This window comes from Mus caroli, chromosome 9 (assembly GCF_900094665.2).
Source record: "Mus caroli chromosome 9, CAROLI_EIJ_v1.1, whole genome shotgun sequence".
In the NCBI taxonomy this organism is placed as follows: domain Eukaryota; kingdom Metazoa; phylum Chordata; class Mammalia; order Rodentia; family Muridae; genus Mus; species Mus caroli.
Window position 1 is genome coordinate 45,116,198 of NC_034578.1, and position 12,761 is coordinate 45,128,958.

The 12,761-nt window shown below is 46.9% G+C and overlaps 1 long non-coding RNA gene across 1 annotated transcript in view; it reads left to right on the top strand.

The window, feature by feature from the left end:
- LOC115031963 overlaps positions 1-12,271 on the top strand; it is a 101,610-nt gene extending 89,339 nt beyond the window's left edge. Inside the window, exon 3 of the long non-coding RNA XR_003837619.1 lies at positions 11,861-12,271. This is a non-coding gene — a long non-coding RNA (uncharacterized LOC115031963). The remainder of the gene's footprint in view (positions 1-11,860) is intronic.
- The last annotated feature ends 490 nt before the right edge of the window (positions 12,272-12,761 follow it).

The following is a 12,761-nucleotide window of genomic DNA, read 5'->3' on the forward strand; positions in this document are numbered from 1 at the left end:
CCCCTCCCCCCTCCCCCTCTCCCCTTCCCAGTTGCCTGCCTGCATTCCAGCCTACTGTCAGATGTTGAGGAAGTCCTCACAGGACCATTATGGAGTTGGGTTGATGTTACTGAATTGAACCTCCAGGGTTTCTCCCAACTACCTTTCTACAACCTCTTCTTCAACACCCCACCCTTCCTGTCCTTCGTTTTTGTCTCCCATTTCTCCAAAGATGGATAGCACTCTCCACGTCAGAGCTTCCATCAACCAAGAAGCCTCATTGGAACCTGTGTGCCTGCCCTGCCTCTCCTTGCCTGAGACTGTAGATCTTAAGCTGCTAAGAGACAGTGGAAGGGAAGGGCAGGCGATCTCATTCCCTTCCCTCCCTCCCTCCCTCCACCTACCTCCAGCGCTCCCGGGAGAGAAGCAGAGGCTCTCCCAACCTTAGCATCCAGACAGGTGGGAAAGCAGCAATAATCCAATTAAAGTGTCTGACACTCTGGCCAGGTGGCCCCGTGCTGGGGAGGAGGTGGCACACGGGGGCTGTTACAGGTTGTGTTTCACTGGCTGTGGATACCTACAGGGAGAACACTTGCCATGAGATTCACAGATAAAAACCAGCGGCCTCTGCTTTCTCTCCAGAGTGTTTTTGTAAGAAATTGGTTTGGGGCAGGAGGGGAAGAGATCCTTTCTCTTTCTTTTCCCACCTTGAGGGCATTTAGAGGCGGTAGAAAGAGGAATTGTTGGAGGGAGGAAAAGAATAAATCAAAGAGCCGGCATGGGCATGGTTAGAAAAGCCAAGAGTGTCTCCAGCAGAGCACGGCTGCTCAGGTGAGGGGCGGGGCCTCCACACACCCAACTTAGCCCTTCCCTCTGCCACCCTTGATGCATATTTAGATTCTTGCCACTGCCCCAGCTCTGGGACTCCCTGGGTAGCGTCTGAACCCTGCATAAAGCCCAGGCACCATCCCTGGGAAGTTAGAAGGAAGAATGAAGGTCAAACCATCCATGGTCCACTTTCCACCAAGGATATCAGCTCACAGCAAAAAGCTGGCCCATGGAGGCGAGCCCATCCTTATAGGTGCGGGGTGCTGCGCCCCGCCCACCCCCACCCCTCAGTCCTCCTACACAATATACCAGCACAGTGGTGACCCCAAGGACCCTAGTTTACCACAGGTTCCAACTCACTCGACCACCTTTCCTTCCATACCTTTTCATCCATACCTGAGAGCTCCCACTCTGCTCAGGACTGGTCCAGCAGGCTTTCCACACCCCAATCCTAGCTGATTGGACTGGACCAAGTTAAATGCTCTTCCCTTCATTATTCGAAAGAATTTTATTCTGATTGAAGTGAACAATATGAAGGAGCACAACTGAGCCCTGGCGCAGGATGAGAAGTTTCTTATATCTAAAGAGTGGTACTTCAAAGTGTCCGGTGAACAGGTTCCGCTGTAATTAGGGGGAGGAAATTGCCATGTAACTTAATTAATATCAAAATCTTTTCTTTCCCACATAAGTACAAGACAGGAAGATGGCTACAGAGAGGGTGGGAAGAAGCTACTGACAGAGTCTGACTGGCTCAGTCATGGGCAGAACAGCCATAAACTTGTTTTCTAGATGAGTCCTTGGGTCAGAGAAGAACTCTAATGCCACAGGGTGATCCTTGCCAAAGAAAAGGACTTCTTCTGTCCCGATGCTCAGAGCATTGTGCAAAATAAAGTGAAGAACCAGGAGAGTTACCTAGATATTTCAAAGGAGAAATGCAGAAATCCTATTTTGTAAGAAGTGTTTACAGAAAGTAGTTTGGGAGAGCCTGTCCCTTGTTCTTTGCAGTAGTGTGTGTGTGTGTGTGTGTGTGTGTGTGTGTGTGTGTGTGTGTTGTGGACATGTGGTATGTTTGGACGTGTGTGTGGGTAGTATATGGATGTGTATGTGTGCATGGTATGGATGTGTGGTGTGGTGTGTGTATGTGTGTGGGGTGTGTGTGTGTGTGGTGTATGTGTGTGTGTTCATTCTCATGCTACAAGTGTAGGTAGATATGTCGACTCAGTACTAGGTGCCATTCCTAAGGATCTTATTTTGGGCTTGTTTGTGTTTTGGTGGCTTATGGGTTTTGTTGTCGTCTTCGTAGATAGGTTGGTTGTGTTGCCGTTTTGGTTTTGTTTTGGATTTTTGAGACTTGGATCTGGGGTTTACTGACTCAGCTAGGCTGACTGACTAGCAAGCCTTAATTCTCTTCTGTCTCTACCTCTCCAGTGCTGGAATTACAAGCACACACCATCCCATCAGCATTTTTCTTAAACATGGGTTGTCGGGATGAAAGTCAAACAAGCACAATACCGCTGACTGTCTCTGCAGTCCCGTACCTAGTAATTGTCCTAGAAACCACCCCCCTCTTCCTTCTGCAGGCTGCTCCAGCAGACTTCTGGGAATCCGCCTAGTTTCTCCTTCTCTCTCGATAATCAGTCATCCCAGCCATTTCAACTCCTTCCTAAGTCTCCCAGACCGGTCCTCCTCTGTCCTGTCTTCACCTGGTTTACAAGTAAGATCCTTCCTGGTCCTTCTGTTTTTTCTCAAACCCATTTTCCAACTGGCAAACAGGATAGGATTTTTTGTTTGTTGTTTGTTTGACCGCTTATTTGGTTTTTGTTGTTGTTTAGACAGTCTTACTATAACAGCACTAGCGGGCCTAGAACTCACAGAGATCCTCCTGTCCCCACCGGTGGAGTGCTGAAATTAAAGGTGTGTGTCACCACACCCAGCAACTGTGCTCTTTTAAATGAATGAAATCATGTCATTCCTCTGCTCAAAAGCCTTCAGTGGCTTCCCACCATGCTTGGAAATTATTGAAGGTTCCTCTGTGAGTGCTACCAAGACCCTGGATGATCTTGTCCATGTCTGACTTCCTTCCTTGTTCTTAGCGCCAGCCAAACTATTGGGATCTTCCTCACAAGATTCTTTCTTTGGGGGGTCACTGTTACAGACTCCCTCTGTCTACTGGGTCTTGGCTTCCCTCACTTACAGTCATCTCTAGAGATCTGATTTAAATGTTTCTGCTCTGGGAATAATCCTAAGGTATCCAGCATGAAGTCCTAGCTAGCTACACGCATAAAATATGTATACTGTTCTCTGAAACACACTCCGAAAATAGAACCAGTTAACTGGCCACGTGCCTGCTTGAGATGGCTCTCCTTCCCTGAACTGTAAGCCAGGTAGGAGCAGAGCCTGGGGCTGTCTCATCACACCTGTGTGCAGCACTGTTTGCTCGGAATCATAACAAACATTCTGATTCCCTCACAACTGTGTTTCAGTCTCACCACAGGCCATGTGTGGGGTGCATCATTTTACTAAACTCACTTTGCGTAGCTTGACTCCAAAGCACTGAGGCCAGATATTGTCCACAGTCACACAGGTAGCAGAGAGAGGGCCCAGCCTAGCCTCACCATTCATATGGTAATATAGCTACTGAGGAGAGAAGGACCCTGGATTAATGAACCTGGAATACTTAGAGTAGACAGACGTGACCAGAGGCACTAGGCACGAGTCTGCAGCCCATGGGCATGCCCTGTTCCACTCCACACAGTCTGTCAACAGTGTTCCTAAGCAAGTCTGCATCCCCACAGCTCCGCCTAACAGCACCTACCTTAGAAAAGTATTGCTTAAGAACATACCCTAAGATGTGGCTAAATTCAGCAATGTTTCCCTTTGTATTCTCTGCCCTCTCAACCCAGCTTCTACCTCACCCATGTCCTCCAACGTGAGGACATGCAATAAATCAACAACACTGAGTAGAATATACACATCTTCCACACACCATGCCAGTCACTAGCTCAAGATAGGTTATGGTCTTACAATTGATCCTGGAATTCTTCTCAACAAACTCATCTCTATATTTTGGAGACCGGGTTTCACTCCATCCTACGCTAGCCTAGAACTCACTGTGTAGCCCACGCTGCCCTCAGAGTCATAGCAGTCTCCTGGCTAGGTCTTCTGCGGGCTCACAGGATAGGTATGCACTCACTCATCACAGTTTTTGAAGGTGTTTCCTATGGTTGCTAAGACAAAAAGCAAGTGCAACCCCAAAATCAATGTGAAATAGAAGGCAAAGTGGCAGGGCCCAACATTTGAGAAGTTGTACAGTGCCCAACCGGTAGGTGTGCCCATCCCATTGGTAAGTATGACTATTCAGGAAAGAAATACAAATGCTTTATCTTTCAGTTTATAGCTTTGAATGGTCTTTAACTTATTATTAGCTCAATAATAGTTATGGAATTGCTTGGCCAGAGCTACTGTATCAATGTGTGGTGTATGTATATATATATATATATATATTATATATATATATATATATATATATATATATATATATGTGTGTGTGTGTGTGTGTGTGTGTGTGTGTGTTCTTATGTGTGGACATATGTGTCTATGTTCATTTGTGTGGAGGCTGGTGATTTTTTTTTTTGAGACAAGGTTTGCCTATTAACCTTGGATTCATCTATTTGGCTACACTAGCTAGCCATCAAACCCCAGGGAACTCGCCCCTATCACCTCTGTCTCTACCTCCACAGCACTGGGATTAAGGGCATGCACCACCATATCTGGCTTTTGTGTGTGTTCTGGGGATTCAAATTCAGGCTTCCTGGCTTTCCTGGTCAGGAGTTTATCTACTGAGCCACCTGTCAAGATCCCAGAAATATAAGGAAAGAAAGAGAGAGAAAAAGAAAAGGTGGGGGAAGAGGGAAAGGGAGAGGAAGAGGGAGAGGGGGAGGGGAGAGGGAGAGGGGGAGAGGGAGAGGGAAGAAGGAAGGCAGGAAGGAAGGAAAAAAGAGAAAGGAAAGGAAAGGAAAGGAAAGGAAAGGAAAGGAAAGGAAAGGAAAGGAAAGGAAAGGAAAGGAAAGGAAAGGAAAGGAAAGGNAGGAAAGGAAAGGAAAGGAAAGGAAAGGAAAGGAAAGGAAAGGAAAGGAAAGGAAAGGAAAGGAAAGGAAAGAGAAGAAGAGAAGAGAAGAGAAGAGAAGAGAAGAGAAGAGAAGAGAAGAGAAGAGAAGAGAAGAGAAGAGAAAAGAGAAGAGAAGAAACTGCTAAGTCTTTGAGCCTCTCTTGGCAATAGGCTTCCAGCAAAAAGTGTGTATCCAGCTTGTGCCCGCATGAATGGCTGACAGCACCAGGCTCACTGAGCCCAAGGTTTGAAGGACAGGTCTGTAATTGACAGTATCTCTGCTGCCCTCCTAGTGCAGTGCCTTGAGCCAGAGGTCTCTCCAAAACAGCAAAGCAAAGCCTCTTAGCTCCCTGATTCACACAAGGTCGTGTGTTATCAGCCACAGATGTGAGCCTCGCAGCTTCCCGCTCTCGAGCACCATGGAAATGGGTTTGGCAGATGGACAAAAACGTGTAAGGTGACAAGCACTGTAAAGTTAGCCCACAGGTTGCTGGGACACAGGCTGTGGACCCTGCTCCTTTTAGGCTGCACCGGACATCTGGAGCGGGCTGTGAAGCCAGAGGTCTTAGGATGCCAGCCCCATCAGACACTGCCCTGGTCTCACTCTCTCAAGGCCTCTGCAGAAGCAGTCTTACTGCACGCTCTCCTGAACCGTCTTTTGTCCTCCCATAGAGACCGGGAGAGACTTTGGGTCCATTGCTGATGTGTGGGTCTTCCTCCACTCACTGTCTCCCCTGTGTGGGGTGAGATCAATTGCATGCCAGACACAGTCAGCTTTCTTCCCCGGTAACCAAGGTGTCAGAGGCTCAGTGAGAAGTGCTCAGGTTAGCCTACACATCCTCACAGGTAATAAGTGAAATAAGGGGTGTGCTCTCTAGCCTCCCGGAGGGGCAGAGAGCTGCTGGCCAGGTCAACCAGTGTAAAGTCTCTCTTACAGAAATTATCCCACCTAGAACATTCTCTCTAGCTCATTTTCCCATCCTTCCTTCTCTCCTCACCCCCTTTCGAGGCCTCCGAGTCTGCCTGTGCTGCCTGAGAGGCTGCTGGCTGGATCTGTGCCCTGCTTGGGGTACATCTCAGGGAGAGGGGAGGGACAGGTGCCAGATGCAGGCAACGCTCTGCTAGGTGTACAGTCCCTCCCCTAGGCCTGCCCCACGTTAGGGAGGCTTGCAGCTTGGCAGCCTTCTAGAGCAGACCTCACCTTGAGCTCTCATCCAAACCGCAGCTGTCTGTCACATCCTCATCCCCAGCTGTAGAACTTACTATAATTTCATATAGTTATGTAGGTAGATATTGAAAAGGCATCTGGGAAAATTGATAGCGTATCAGGGCAAAGATTTCATAAAAGTCTTTTTTTTTTTTTAACTGTCCAGCCATTGGTACCCGCTCAAAATCCTCTCCGATACACACAAGTTCCCCAAGGCCCTTTTCCTGATCTTAGAGCGCCCCCTTTGGAAAGGAGTCTCCTACTGCGTCTGGGAGCGCCTGCTTCTCTCTGGGCCTTTGAGGAGAGCAGAGAGACTAGGAATGGAGAAAAAAAGGAGACCTGAGAAGAGTAAAAAAGGAGACGGAGCTGAACTTCAGGCAACATCGGAGGCAATGTGTGAGGGGAAGTATACTTCACATTCACACCTGCGCTCCCACTAAACCTTCAGAAGCCGTGGCCCCCAGTGAAAACACGGGGAGGAGCGGCTGTGCCCAGGAAGCTTTGGGGGTTCTGGCTGGACCCCCAGAATGGACACTGTCATAATACCAAGGGATCTTTTAGGAGTCCCCCCTTTCTGCATTTTCATCGGGCTTTGCTTCTTTCCTGTTTTGGTGACAATGGCTAGATGGCAGGACCAGAAAGGAAGCCGACTGGTGAGCAGAAGCATGCTCTGGTGCCAGGGTATGGCCTCAGGATGGTCAGTGAAGGGAGAAGCGGATGGGCTTCTGAGGCAGGGACTTTGTGTAGTAGACCATTCCAAAGACACGGGACCCTTAAGGAACATTATATAGTAAGAACTCAGCTCACACAGTGATGGATGCTGGGAATACCCACGGCCTGAGTTCTAAGCTGGAGACCCAGGGAAGCTGGTGTTATAGTTCAGCCTCAATCCCAAGGTCTAATAACCATGGAACCAAGGCTGTAAGTCTCAGCCCCAGGCAGAAAACTCAAAAGATCTCCTGGTTCAAGTGATCAGGCAGAGGGAATGAGTTTTCCCTTCCTCTCACGGTGGCTCTATTCAGACTCCCATCCAATTAGAATTACAGGATACCTTAGTGGAGATAATCTATTCAAATGCTAATCTCATCCAAAGATCAGGCCACGGGCATGCTCCAGAGCTTGTTTAGACAAACACCTGAGCATCCCATACCTCAGGCAAGCAGACCCACACAATGAGACCTAGGCCTGGTGATGTCAGAGATGAGTAGATAACTCAGCTTAAGGTGCTGAGGAAAACCTAGGATCCTGGGGAAGGAGGCCAATGAGGAGCCAGGAGGTGCACAGGTGATGGAGATGAGACCACAGGAGGTAATTAGGACCACTCTGTAGAGGGGCCCTTAAGGACATCAGTGTTGAGTCAGGGGCAAAGAGGAGCTGTTGACTGGATGTATCTTAAAGACACAGCAGTGTGAGGGGGTCTGTGGCTGCAGAAACCCAGCAGGAGGGCTTTGGGTGCTCAGGATAGACCTAGGATATGCAGAGTGTGAGCTTGACCAGGGAATCCAAGCCACTCTACAAGGAAATCGTTGATTGGTGTAGGCAGCAAGAACTAAAGCGGCCATCCTGCACTCAGGGGATTTTCTCAGGAAGCATGCTTCTCAGGGGGGCCGGGAGAGTTGTGTCGAGTGGAAGCCTGTTTTCCTTTCTTCTCTGGGATCAGTAATCCGAGGCTACTTCTCTACTTTCTCTGAACCCCCATTCCCCATTATTCCCAATGGTATATTTTACTCGGGAAGGTCTAGGAGAATGTCTCCATGCAGAGTGACCCAAATAAGACTCTACAGTGTCAGGCGAAGAGGAATTAAAAGCAAGATCTGGGTGGATGTAGCTGTGAGGAGGGGACGAGATTACATTGAGCTGACTCCTGAGAATGTGCTGGGGCCATACCCATGCTCCTCAAAGGGCCAGGCCCTATGCCCAGTGAGTGATGTGGAGCCAACCACATCAATGGGACAGGGCAGGGCAGGGCAGGTGAGCGAGCACCTATGGGAACCAGGTTTGCAGGAGTCTGTGGCTGTCCTCTCCTTCCAGCTTGACCTCCGTGAACTAAGGTAGTCTGAGCACTGTCCTAATAAAGCTGTGGTCCCTCTTGGATCCCTGTATAGGCAAAATAATCCTTCAAAAATGGAAGTACTCTTCTCGTGTCCCGGATACCCAACATTGGGCCTATCATCTGAAGGCCTGTCATTGTATCACTGCCTATCACTGTAAGACCTAACACTGTGAGGCAGTGAGCCCAGTCAATACTGTTGAAAGCACTGCCCATCATGGGGGGTCTCCAATGTGAGCACCACTGGAGGAATTCCTTTCAGAATTTAGAGCCAGAATGTTCTTTCACCCCTTAAGTAAGAAAGTGAATTTTGGCCAATTAAAATGATGGCCTCTATGGTGATATGCTAGATTGCTCTTCTTACCTTAAGAAGCTCTAATCAGATTTTAGAATGCAGTTTTTTCAACAGCATTTTTGTTATTCATGTATCTGCTGCCTTCTCTCTTTTTGCTGGAGTTCTTCTTTCCTTTTTATTACTACTCATAGACATCCTTTGTTTAACCTCTTTTGGGCCACCTTTGGAAACAGATATTTCTAGAACAGACAACAGAGTACTTACCGTACTCTTCGTGGTCACATCTGGAAAAGCCACACGAAGGGTACATTTGCTGGCAGGAGCTCACATGATGTCACCACTGCTTTCGGAGATAAAGGACAGTGTTCCTTGTTCCTCCTCAGCCTCTTCCCAATCCACCACCCTCACAAGGACAAAGTGTCGGGGGCATTCTTTAATCTCCTCTATTTTAATTGGTGAGAGAAAGTGGTGCCACTCGTCGGCGCTCTAAGTTGGATGGATTTAATTAGATCTAATGACCAGATAAATGGAGAATTCCGAGTAAGGACCTTCGGGGACTGAGTGGTGTGAAGATTATGTTGTTATATTTCCCTGCATTTGTCCCCGTGGTGGAAAGAGAAGCATAGCACTTCCAAGAGCCAGACATGGGTGCTGCTGCACAGAAGGGGTAGAAGAGAGGACCTGGGGTTACCCAGGGACAGAAGAGGAAGTGGACACTTGTTAGAACCAAGGATTTGGAGTCAGTTGACTGAGTAACCCTTACTTCTAGTCGAGCCTCCTTCCTGGCTCACTGGTCTCTCGGGCATTTATCTCCCGGTGACCCCGGTCTCTTTGTCACATTTGAGGAGAGCCACAGGCTCCTCCTGGAATGGGTAAAGAGTTGGTTCGCTTGTCAAGCTTCCCTGGAGCTGATGCGGAAGACAGTCTGTCCCCCTTTGACAAGTCACCTTTATCTAGGATGAGCAAGATGGTTTTGAATATCCTTGGGCTGTCACTTTGGGCTGGGAGTGTCACAGACTTCTCTCCCCTCAAAGATCCCCTGTCAGAGTTAGTGGGGTATTCTAGTCCCAAAAACCCTGAGGGAAAAGTGCTGGGGCGGGTGGGGTGGGGGTATGGGTAGAGAGGAATACAGGCAATACAGTCAGTCAGCAAGTTCTCCAGCTTCAACTCATTCCTAAAGTGGGTGAGGCACAGTCAGCGCTGGAGAAAGGTCAGTCAAAGGTGTAAGTCCTGGGAGGGGAAAGGAAGCCTTATTGGGCATCGACCACAGGTCCAGTATACTTAGTCAGCACTGAGATACTGCTTAATTCTTACAGTCTTAGATTTTGGTGCGCGGTGGGTCTTCAGTGTGCATTTTTAAAAAGACAAATAATTGAATTATTCTGAGAAGTATCACGCTCCTCATCGCTCAGGGAAGAAACCAAGATTTAGGGAAAATAAGCATTGTGCCAAAAAGGAGCTTTGAACCAACTTAAAACAACAAACAACAACAACAATTGGATGCGATTTTTATCTCGGCAACCTTGAACCAGTTGAAATGCTTTGTTCTGTATTGTTTTGGGCAGGAAAACAATATCAATCGGATGGTGTGACCAACCTTGAAAGACCTGCACAAGGGATTAAATGAGTTAACACAAGCAAACACATTATTATTCATCAGCAAAATGGCAAAGCTGAAAACTACAGAAAAGCCAAGTGTGTAGCGGCAGAAAAGCAATGCAAATATTTCTATGATATGGGATTATGTAGGAGTCTAATAATATAGAGGTGGTTGCTACAGGAAATGAGATGACTTGGGACTTTGAAATCAGCAGCCATGCTTCCAGGGAACAAATATCTCCATATGGTTTAGAGGAGAAGAAAAGAGAATATTTTCCAGCAACTTTCGGATATAATTCCTCCACGGATAGGAGAATAAAAACCTAGAACTTGTATCAGATCGCAGGGAAATCAGTCAGCTCACGTGTGTCTGCCTATCCACCCATGTGCCCATCACTGTGCTTGTTTCTGCAGAACTTCACAGGAGGCAGCTGGGAAAGAGCCATGTACACTGAATAGCTAACAAGCTAAATGGTCTGTGCCTCCCTGGTCACAAGGACCCAATGAAAGGGTCAGTGCAAACCTAAGCAAGAGAGATGCCTTAAAGAGGGAGGTGGTGCTACCTTAAAAGGAGGCTAAGACTTGAAGGAGAGGATGAAGAAGATGAATGAAGGGCAAATGGGGAGCAGATGGAGGGGAAAGAAATAAAGATAATGAAAGGGAGAAAGAAGGGAGAAGAGGAATCAATCACACATAGACTCAGAGAGAAGGACCCAAATGGGCCCAAGCCTGGAAGGGCTGCTAGGAAGCTAAACATCTGGACGAAGTATGATCAAAGTATGATCTCAGATGAACCTCATGGGCCTGATGCTTGTGTTGATTGGTCAATAATAGGGCTGTGCCATGGAAGAAGAAGAGCAATCTGACTGTCGGTTGGAGGGAACTATCTGCATGGAGTAGTTTCAATCAGACTAGGCATCTAACTAAACTAAAGAAGGCATAGATGCCAAGAACAACTAGTTTATCATTGGGAATAAGACTTGGATATCAGGAGTGAAGGTGGAGAGCAGGAAGGGAAGCCAAAGACTCACACAGGTCTCCACTCGGCTCAGAACCTAGATAGACATGAAAGTAGGCCTCGAATGGGGGAGAGTTAAATATCAGAGGAGAGGAAGCTGTCTTTGTTGGAGGCAATGGGAAAGTCATAGAAACAGCTGTTAGAACGGCAACAGGAGGCAAATGCTGAAATGCCTTGGAGGATTCTCACAAGTAGGAGAGAAATGATACCTTGAAGGAGAAGTGGCAGTGTCAGAGGATAGGAGGAGAACCCCAAAAACTGACACAGAAAGATCAGAGCTGGAGAGAATGGTGGGCATGGTCCTTAGTGCCTCCCCGCAGAGATCAGGAACTACGGGATGGAGAACTAAAATGGCTACTCGTTTTTCAAGAAGACATGCCAGTATAATTGGGGAGCAAATGTCAGCTCCTGTGAAAACTGAGATGGGCATGTCGGGAAATGGAGACAAGACATCAGCAAAACGAAAGACGGAAAGCAGGAACTTAGAAGGCTTAACAGAATCAAACACAGGATCTTTCTGAGATATAGAAACTAAAATACATGGAGAGAAGAGGACCAGAGACAGAGAAGGAGGAACTAGACACACATTGTGGGAACAAAATCCCAGAGGAGATAGGGGTCCAGAGTTCATGCGAGGCAGTTATCTTTAAATAAGAGGAAAGAAACCTCTTTCTTTGAAAATAAAGGTGGGGAATCCACTTCATAGACATGGCACCTTAAGAGGTGAGAACGAGGGTACTTGAGATGCTCACAAAGTTGGCTTTTATCCCCTACAGATCTGAAACGGACACATAGCACTAGTGGAGAGAAGCCTTTGATGGTTTAAGTTCCTGGGATTTTCGGATTGTCCCTGCAGCATCACCTAGCCCATCCTGATCGAATACGGGGAGAAAACCGCCTTCTGGCATTTGGACAGCAGGGATGGATCAGAGTGGAAGGAAAGAAAAGGACTGAAGTAATAACACAGTACCCAAGTGGTTCAAAAGGTTTTATCCCAAGGCGTATTTTGAAAGTTTGAATGCTGCAGAAATACTGGAAGCCAGCATAATGACCACCAAGAGATCCTTTACACAGATTCATCAATTGCTGACAACATTATCTCTCTATGCAATGTAGAGGGATGTGTGTGTATGCATGTGTGTGCAGCGCGCCCGTGCACACACACACACACACTCCTGAACCATACCTTTCACCTTTCCCAATTTTCATTTTTATTCAAAAGTAATTAAAAGCAAATTATAGAAAACACTCACTTCAGAAACATGAACTGTCTCATATAGAATAGTAACCTTGTTATTATAGTCAGACAAATTAATAGTTTGGGCCATCTAAGATTGTACAGATCTAAGGTATATGACACTGATGTTTCTACACGTAGTGAAGTAACTACTACAGCCAAGCAAATTAACATAGCTGTGATCTCACATATCTTTTTGTGGTTAAAAAAAATACTGAAAATGTATTCATTAAATTCCCTGTATTTAATACGATATTCTTAACTATAGTTCCCATGCTGCACATTAGATCTCTGGCCATATTCATCCTATGCACATATAAATTTTTTCAAAACCTACTTTATTTAGGGTTCTTAAACTCTTCAACCTTCCTTTTAACCTACCAACCAGAGGCTGCAGAAAATAATGGTTAACAGGAAAAGGGTTTTGTGAACTTGTGTAG